Raw genomic sequence first — 10,068 nt, 5'->3', positions numbered from 1 at the left:
CAGTCTAGACAGCAGGAAGAGGAGGACAGACCAATCAGCAAAGACGACAGAGAGCGCCGGTCTCCAATCTGAGTGAAGGACAATCTGCATGTTACCCCAGATCGTGTAATCCCTCTGTTCATTGGTTGTTGCTGGTGAGTCATTTCAACAGGAAGAGAGGCAGAATGCAGGGCCACAGAAATTTCTCTTTCCTCAGGTAAACCAAACTCATGGGCTGAGGGGGGAATCGAGGGAGTGCTACAAGTCTGAAGAGAGAAGAGAGAAGAGACTGGTCCTTCCAGGAGAGTAGGGATTTTGAGCAGCACAAGCAACCAGTGGCAACTCCAGAATTTCCTTAAAAAAATATTTTTTTTAACATTTATATTTTTAAAATTGTGTGTATATTAGCTACCTTTTCTGTTGCTGTGATAAAATACTATTATCACAGCAACTTAAGGAAGAAAAAAAGTATTTTGGCTTATGGTTGCAGAGGGAGAATCCATCATGGTGGGAAAGGCCAGAAAACGATCGGCAGGTACAACAGGAGGAGCAGGAAGCTGAGCGCTCACATCCTCAACCACAAGCATGATGCAGAGAGTGACCAGGGTGAGAGTTTTAACTTTCAAGGCCCACCTCCACTGATGTACTTCCTAAACCTCCCCAAACAGCACCACTAACTGGGGACCAAAGTGTTCAAATGCTTGAAGTCTGTGGGGAACATTTCTCATTCAAACCACCACCACAGGTTTGAATGCGTGCGTGCGTGCGTGTGTTTCAACTATGTAGGTCCCTGGGATTGAACTCAGGTCACCAGCCTTGGCCATAGGCATTTTTCTCAACTGAGCCATCTCACTGGCTTCTTTTGTATAATATTAGAGGGACCAGCCTTAATATTATACATCCCAGGGGCTCAGGAGAGAGAACTACTAATGGCGAGGACTATTTTCAGGAAATAGAATCTCAGCACACGAGCTCTATAGTCCACTTGCTTTAATTCCTCTGGCATAACATCCTTCATACCCAGCTTCAGTTCTGTTCTCATGTCTAGCTCCTTTCTTGGCTGATTTCTCTCTATATTATCTACTGCTTCCTCTAAGTTCTATCTTAATTCTCTTGTCTTAACTCTGCCTCATCTAGGTCCTTTTCATCTTGTTCTTACCCAGCTAGTACTTCCCCATCTGACTCTTCCTCATCTTCCATCTTGTTCCTCTGGTACTCTCCTCTAGCCCTTCAATCTAATTCTTCTCCATCTCAGTTTGTTCCTCTCAAGTTCTTACCCGTCTAGTTCTTCCATTCTCTTTTCTCTTTTCCATCCCTCTGTGCCCTGGAAGTCCTGGTATATAAAGCCAGGCTTCCAGGGTCAAACAGAGGGGGTGATAAGAATCACATGGGGAGCCAATAATCGTTAATTATCATTTGCAACCCCAAAGGGAAGTGACCAATGGGGAAATGAATTAACTAAAGGCTAAATTCGGGTAATATCTAAGAAGAGGGAATCTTATGTGCTCAACTATAGTCTTAAACGTGATTAGTAGAAAATGTTAAGAATCTATAAATTGCTAGGTCAATGGGAGAAAATAAAACTGTCTTCTTTTTTCCTGTGGCTCCTATCTGTCCAAGCTATCTGCAGTTTTTCTGCAGGGTGGGGGAAAGTGTGCTCAGTTGCTAGGCAACCTGTGTACAGCTAGATACCTCTGGTGATAGTTAAAGGGAGATCTGGAACCAGAGGTAAGGTTTGGGAAAGGAGGAAGTAAAGCTTAATTGGCATATCCGCCAGGCCTTCTCAAATGGGTAGCCTGGATGGTTAAGTTTGTTCTTAGAGAGTACAGAGGTATCTCTGATAAGGTACTTTCCTCCATCTGGGGATGGACCTGGCCGGATGCTGCCAATGACGATAATTACAGGGAGGCTTGAACTGGGGTTCTGGCTGAGTATAGCTGTCAGCTCAGAAGGTTATCTAAATATTCCTAGAAGTGGTTAGGTAAGGAGTTAGCGGTCTATAAAGTTAGTAAGGCTGTAAGAAAGGAGGGTCTGAGCTGAATTGTGTAAAGCTATTACTTAACATCCACCTGACCTAGGTGGTGTCTCCTTGTGGAATTTACCTTAAATCAGGAGACTTGCATGTGGACTGTTATTACTGCTAGTCCTTGAAAGTGGCCAAGGGAGATATCTGATTCCAGAGAAAGCCTTTCCCGAGGCTGTTCTCCAAATACCTGGAATGTGTATGTCCAGAGAGTGATCAGTCCACACTGTTAGCCCTTCTTAGTGAAAATTCAATTGGGAAAACTATGAAGGCACACATGACTTTCATAACAGAATACAGCTGATATATAACAAGCCAAGTAACACCAAAAACTCCTTGGGATTTGGCTTCCTCTGGAGGAATTCCCTGATTCCTCCAGGTAGTGACTTTGCCATAACCAGCTGAGTTCTTATAATATATTCCTGTGGCCCGCAGCACTGGCCCTGCAATCCTAGAATTGCTATGTTGGAGGTGTTGAGGGGCATGAGTCAGCTCAGAAGGGAGCTTGACAATGGACTCTTAAAATACGTAAGGTCAGGGCTAGAGAGATGGCTCAGTGGTTAAGAGCACTGGCTGTTCTTCCAGAGGTCCTGAGTTCAATTCCCAGCAACCACATGGTGGCTCCCAACCATCTGTAATGAGATCTGGTGCCCTCTTCTGGCCTGTAGGTATACATGCAGGCAGAACACTGTATACATAATAAATAAATAAATAAATCTTAAAAAAATACATAATGTCAAGAAAACCTCAGTTGTTCATATGAAGGATAAGATAAGCTGAAGCTGGGGCAGAGCGTGTGCTAACCCTGAAGTTCTCCCATGACCCACTAAAGGTAGGTCTTACATAAGCAGCTGGAGGGGAGAGAGGGGCCTTCTGGGTAAGGTGAACCCTCCATCTTGGAGCTAGTTCCTTTGTGTTCAGTCAGCAGAAACACAGGCAGTGAGGTGAGAAAGAAAGGTGCTGAACCAGACAGGAGTCCACAGAGACATGGCTAGGCCTCTCACGGAACAGGAAGGAAGTTTGGTAACACCTTTTTCTTGCCCTCTTCCTTCTTGTAGACCCTTAGGCAAGTGTGAGGGTGTAGCTTGTATCTCTGACTTACTTTGGTTGATGAAACACATACAGACGCATACATGTGCACACACATCTGCACACGTGTGCATACCCCTCCCCCTCCAACACACAACATGTGAGTTTGCACATCAAGAAATCTTTTTGGAGGGGGAGGTTCAAGGTAATAGAGTTTAAAGAGAAAAGACACTTTGTGCCAAGCCTAAAGACATGAGTTCGAGCTCTTCTACAAGGTGGAAGGAGAGAATGAATTCCTGTAAGTTGTCCTTTGACCTCAATACCTAGGCTATGGTATGTACCCCTTTACACACACACATTTTTTTTTTAAAGTTAAACAAAACAAAACCAAACCCCTAAACATCTTGGAAGACCATGAACTTTTTGCAAAGATGTTACCATGGAATAAAGCGTTTCTAAATTCCCTTTTGGAAAACCCAACTGTGCATGTGATACCCTCTTCTGACCATTCTCTGTCAGGGTCACTCTTTGCACTTCAAAGGTAAGTCTGATTTCTGGAAACAGCCTAGAGTTGTTGAAAACCAAGTATGATGTCTAAAACGAGAGATTAAGGTTCTTATGGACTCTGATGAGGCTTGATACAGCTGGGATAAGGCTTCCTTTTTTTGTTTAAAAGAGGACATTTCTTCCTTCAAGCATATACTAAGGAATAGTGGGTAAAGCCCCTGGTATAGTTTTTGATCTATAAGCATCCATATTTGATAATTAATAATATTCCTAAAACAGGGATCCTGAAATGAATGGGAGCATTGTTGAAAGAAATGTCATGTCCCCCAAGGTGAAGGCTTTGAAGGGACAGACTTTATCTAGAATTAGAAATTTTGCTAAGTGTGTTAAAAAAAATAGCAGATTCATAACCTCATAATCTTATCTGTTATTCTCCTTTATCGACTTCATAGGCAGGAGGACTAGAGGACTCCGGGTCAAAGAAGAGAACAGCTGAAGGGAATCACATGGGGAGGGAGGAAGCCAACCCCCTAACTCACTCCTTAGGACCACCCAGGTCTGTCCCAGGTGACAAAGGGGCTGCACATACTCTCCCTCCAGGCTGGGATGCTGATGACTGGGGACTGAAATGCTACCATAAGAAGTTCTTGTGTTGGATGTAGACTTAATCCTTCAGGACAAGAGCAAATTGCTGTGGAGAAGAGAGCAAAGAAGTAACTTACAGCTTCGCATACAGAAGAGACCAAATAGTCCTTCCCTGAGGCCAGGTCTTATAGAATGAGAGCAGAGTCAGCAGGAAGGCTATGGGTGTTGCTGTAGAAGGCATGTGCAAAGAAGCAGCTCACCAAGGAGGTACTGAACCATAATCCCCTCCTGCTCAGTCAGAAGCAGACTCAGCCTGCTATTTGGCTCCCTCCTCAGGGAGCACAAGGATGAGCTGCATAGGGTGAAGGTTCCTGGGGCCACCTTGCCTCCACAGGCAGCAACAGCAAGATCTGATCCTCATCTGGACTCTGTTTAAACTCCGGTGACTTCCTTATCTAGGCCTCCATTTCCTACAAAAGGGACAGATGATTGGGACTTTATCGGCATTTCCCATGCTTTCTGTTTTTTTCTTCTTTTTTATATCAGCCTACAGATTTACACCAAGACACAGTGTATGTATTCATATTTTTATGTGCACAGCCATATGCTACAGGAGGATGTTTCAGTCAAAGATAGATCCAATACTGGCAGTGGACCCTTAAGATTATATGGGCTAGGGTGTCACAGCATCCTTTGTGTAAGAACAATGTACAATGTTTGTACAGTGATGGCATTTTCTAATGATGCATTTCTCAACATATCTCTCTTATCAAATGATGTATGACTATATATATATATATTTATGTTTGTACATGTACATTTGTGAATATATTGTCTACCTATCTTAGCTATCATGTATGTATGTATTTATGTATGTATGTATGAGCCTATACCCTTTCATCCATCCATCCATCCATCCATCCATCCATCCATCCTCCATCTTCTTTCTATGAGCCCAAAATTATATGAATCAAAGTTTTAAAATATGAAATTGGGTGATGAGTAAAACTTTCCGGTTCTGATATTTTAAGACTGTTTTTTAATATTTTAATTAATCCTTTGAGAACATACATGCATACAGTGTGTTTTGATTATATTCGCCCTCTGCTCCACTCTTTACCCCTCCATCCTCTCTCTTAACTTCAAATCCTCTTAAAAGTACCCTACTGGGAGCGGGAGAGATGGCTCAGTGGTTAAGAGCACTGGCTGCTTGTCCAGAGGTCCTGAGCTCAATTCCCAGCAACGACATGGTGGCTCACAGCCATCTATAATGAGATCTGGTGCCCTCTTCTGGCATGCAGACATATTTGTAGGCAGAATGTTATATACATAATAAATAAATCTTTAAAAAAAAAAAAGTACCCTACTGTTCAATTCATACTATCCATGTACACGTGGTGAGTACATGAGCATGGCCAACCTACCAGGGACCACACCTCTAAAGAAAACTGACTCTCCCTTCCCCGGAAGCCATTAACTTTTAATGGCTCCTTAGCTGTGGGTGGAGGTTCTGAGCAACACCCCTCTCCATGCTGGATGTTTGTCTAAGTGACCACAGTGGCTGTGAATTCATAAGTCAAGAAGACACTGTTTTATCAGGTCCTCCCAAACTTCTGGTTCCTTCAGCCATTCCCCATCCCTGAGCCTTGGGACCAGCTGGTTTACAGGTTTAATGCACAGGTCAATGTTATAGGGATATGTCCACATAAAACTCTCAAGGGTAGAGCCCAATTCAGAATAGTTACCCTGCGACTGTTACTTGTTACTTACTCTCATGATCTGGGATTGGCTGCAGAGGTTTACAGCCCATATCACTTTTTCACCTTTGCCTTTTCTCTATAGATAACTCTAAATTTAATAAAAAATATTTATTATTACTATTTTATTTTATGTATATGGATGTTTTGCTGCATCTATATCTGTGCATCATGTGTGTGCAGTGCTGGAAGAGGCCAGAAGAGGGCATTGAATCCCTTGGAACTGGGCTTACTGATGGTTGAGAGTCTCTATGTGGGTGCTGGGAATTGCATCCAGGTTCAGTTTCCAGCTAATGCTCTTAACAGCTGGACCACCTCTCCAGGCCCCTCTCCAGGTATTCTTATTTCCTGTTATGCCTTACAATTTTTGAGAGTGTGAGATACAAATATGATTCACCTGTCTCCCCAGGTCTTTATCTGCTGAACTTTTCCCCTTTATGTAGATCCACTAAAACTCAGGTTCCAGGTAAACAGTGGTCATGTGACCACTCCTCATTCCACCCTGCACTCTTGGAAGTGGGCTTTAAGATGATTTTTTTTTCTTAAACCTTTGGGGAATTTTTTCTTTATTTTTCTTTTAGCCCAGGGAAATACTGATGATGCTGATTTATTTTTTTTCTCGTCAACCTTTTGTTGCTCTTTAGAGGGAAGATCTATATTCTGGACACTTTGACTGTCATGTGATCTGAAAAATGAGAGGCTTTCTTGGTTCTTCTTGATAAAAAATCCCTACATCTTAGAGTAGTGTTTCTCAACCTGTATGTTGTAACCCCTTGGGGGGGGGTGTCGAAAGACTTTCACAGGCGTTGCCTATCAGATATCCTGAATATCGGATATTTATATTTAAATTAAAAACAGTAACAAAATTACAGTAGCAATGAAGTAGCAGTGAAATAATTTTACGGTTGGAGTTTACCAGAACATGAGGAACTGTATTAAAGGGTTGTTGCATTAGGAAGGTTGGGAACCACTGCCTTGGAGGCTACAGGAAGCTACAGGCTATGGAAGGAAAGGACATCAGATAACTGGGTGGCAATACTCTTCATTTGGGTGTGTGGTAGGGTGTGGGAAAATTATGTAACTCTCTCTCTTTTTTTTTTTTCAATTTGCAATTTGACTTATCTTGTATTTTTGGTTGTGAGCCTAGCTTTTAATGGCTGAGCCATCTCTACGGCCCTGACTTTTATCTTTATTTATTTTTTCCAACATAATATTTTTATTGATTATTTGGAAATTTCACATCATGTACCCCTATCACATTTATTTCCCAGCCCTCCCATGTCTACCCCCACCCTTGTGATTTCCACCCTACCCCTCCCTGAAAAAAAAAATAGAAGAAAGAAGAAAAGAAGAGAAAACAAGTCCAATTTGTGTTGTCCATATACACACTGGAGCATGGTCAAACTCCCAGTGGCCAGCCCCTTAAAGGAAACTGAGTCCTTCTCCACCTGCACCCTCACCGGAAGTCATTATTTGTGGAGAGCTACAATTCAGCATCCTTACTACAATTTTTTTTTTTTTTTTGGTTGTGAGCCTAGCCTTTAACGGCTAAGCTATCCCTCCAGCCCCCTTACTACAATTTTTAAGAGTTCTCTTTCATGGCTTCCTTTTTAAGCTGTTACTTTTGGGAGAGGGTTGAGTTGGGGGTAAGGGTTGACACAAAAGCCTTCTATGCCCCTCTTTCTCAACTGTGTGTCTGTAGTCATCAATACCACTGCAAAAGTAGCTTCCTTGCCCTTTACAGTCATCGAGAGCACAGAAAACAGGCTTCTACATGGTTTCTGGTGATTGCATGGAACTCGAACATCCACATGGTCTCCAGCATCAGCATGTGCCAAGGATCTCTGCTTTGTCTCTGGTGACCACTGACATCAACACAGCCCTCTGCCAAAGCACGAGCCACAGACACCATAATAGCCTTTAGTGGCAGCATAGGCCAAGAACATCAATATGGCCTCAGGTAACATGGGCCACAGATACCAATATGGATCCTGGGGGTAACACAGGCCACAGACATCAACCTGGCTCCAGATGGCTACACAGGCCACTCATATCAACATGGCCCCGTGTGGCAGCATAGCTCACGTGGTGGCATAGACCACGGACATCCCCACTGCTTTAAGTGGTGACCTGGGCTATGGATATCAACACTGCCGCCAGACGCATCAGGACCACAAACCCAGATATGGCCCTCAGTGACAGCATGGACCATGGACATCAACGCGGCCTCAGGTGGCTGCACTAGGCAACTCTTGATTAAGTATGGCTGCTGACAGCTTGATTCTTGGAGCCTCATCCGTTACTGGAAAGAATTGTTATCCAGCTCTGACGCCTAGAACCATGCCCAGCATTCACTGAACTTTTATGAATTTAATGAACGCTGGCTGCTTTTGTTTTCTCTCTTCCTTTTTTTAAGATTAATTTTATTTTTCATTCATATAGTGTTTGTCTCTTATATATGTGTGCCTGTGGAGGATAGAAGAGGGCATCAGATTCCCTGGAGCTGGAGTTACAGACGGTTGTGAGTCACAAGACATGGGTGCTGGGAACTGAATTCAGGTCTTCTGGAAGAGCAAAAACTGAGCTATTTCTCCAGCCCTCTTTTCTTTCTTAAAAAAGATTTATTTTTATTACTTTTATTTATATGCATGTTTGTGATGTATGCTATGTGTGTTTGTACCAGTGGAGGGCAGAAGAGAGCACTGGCTCCTCTGGAGGTGGGTGCTGGGAACTGAACTGGGTCCTCTAAAGAGCAGCAAACCTGTGAGCTATCCCTCCAGCCCCTTCTTTCCTCTTTTCCTCCTTGTTTGTCTGAAGGGGGCCGCAGCCTCTGTGCCAGGTGTCTGGGGTCCAGGTCACTCACTGTCTTGCTGTGAGTCCGAGGACATGTCACTTCGCTTCCCTGTTTCCCACATGCAAACATTTCCCGCCTCTGTAAGATGAGGGGGTGGACTACGTGATTTCCAAGTCTGCTTCTCACCCACGCAGTCTGCGATGCTAGCACCAGCGGTGTGAAAAAGCAAACCGTGCGTGCCCCTCAAATAGCACTTTCCCAGGCAGCACTCAGTGTGGAACTGGGAGCCTGCAGCTCCCAGGCCTGATTTGTTGACGTTGAGTCTTTGGGATTTGGCAAGTATGCCCCCGCGAGAGTTGCCTTTTAAGTGGTGGTTGGCTTTCCAGGGCCAGCTCATAAAACATTGCTTACTCCACAGCGAAGTAGAAACACTGTTCATTTGCATTGGAAATGGCAGGAAACAATATTGTCACAATACTAGTAATTAAACAAAACAGAAAAGCAATTCAATTGAACAGGCACTCATTTTTTATTTATCTGGAATCATGGTGCTTGAGGGAGGCAGGTTAATGCGGAAGGGGGTGTGCCCATGGGAATATATGTATGGGGGTGGGGCGGGGCGCGGTGGAGGACGGGGCAGCTGTGACTTTCCTTCTGGACTCTCAGAGGGTTTACCCTGAGGCCGGTGGTGGTGTAAGTTCTTGACATTTCTTTTTGGGTTGGAAATGAAAGGGTTTCCCCTGTATTCACTTTATCTTCTCTTTGAAGATTGTGTTGGCCTACGTCTTTCTCAACTTTGACGGCTATTGTGACAAACCGGACCAGACACGTTCAACTTTTTGGTGTGCGTCAGGATGCTGTCCTCCATGTTTTCCTGAGAACAGTGCAACATAGCTACAAAAAACAAACAAAAACACATTTGCCAGCAAGTATCTTCGTAGTTTAAGGAAGTTTGTGATTTTGTTTTGGGCCGCTTTCACAGCTGCCCTTGGCCATGGGTAGGTCACAGGTCGCATGTGCTTGATGGACGTACTAATGGAAAGAGGAGAGGAGAAGAAGAGAAGAGGCAAAAGGTGAATTGATCCTAGACATTACAAACGAATGGTCCTGCAGTGTTTCGTTGTGCTGTGCACATAGCATTTCAAAGTTTAACCTCCTCCCCCGCCAATCCCACAAAAATCCAGCTAGGATTAAAACAAAGCAAAACAAAACATAACAAAAAACCAACCTAAGGTTCCGGTATCATGCTGCTGCTGAATGGTGACAATGGCAGTGAGAGACTAGGAGTTAGACTCCCTGGTGGACTGACAGAAGGGGAGAGGGGCCACGACTAGGTAATAGAGATGGTGAACTTTCAAGATGGCTGGAATCTTCCCAGCCTCTGGATCTCAGGC

This window comes from Peromyscus eremicus, chromosome 9 (assembly GCF_949786415.1).
Source record: "Peromyscus eremicus chromosome 9, PerEre_H2_v1, whole genome shotgun sequence".
NCBI lineage: Eukaryota > Metazoa > Chordata > Mammalia > Rodentia > Cricetidae > Peromyscus > Peromyscus eremicus.
This window is presented reverse-complemented; position numbering follows the sequence as displayed.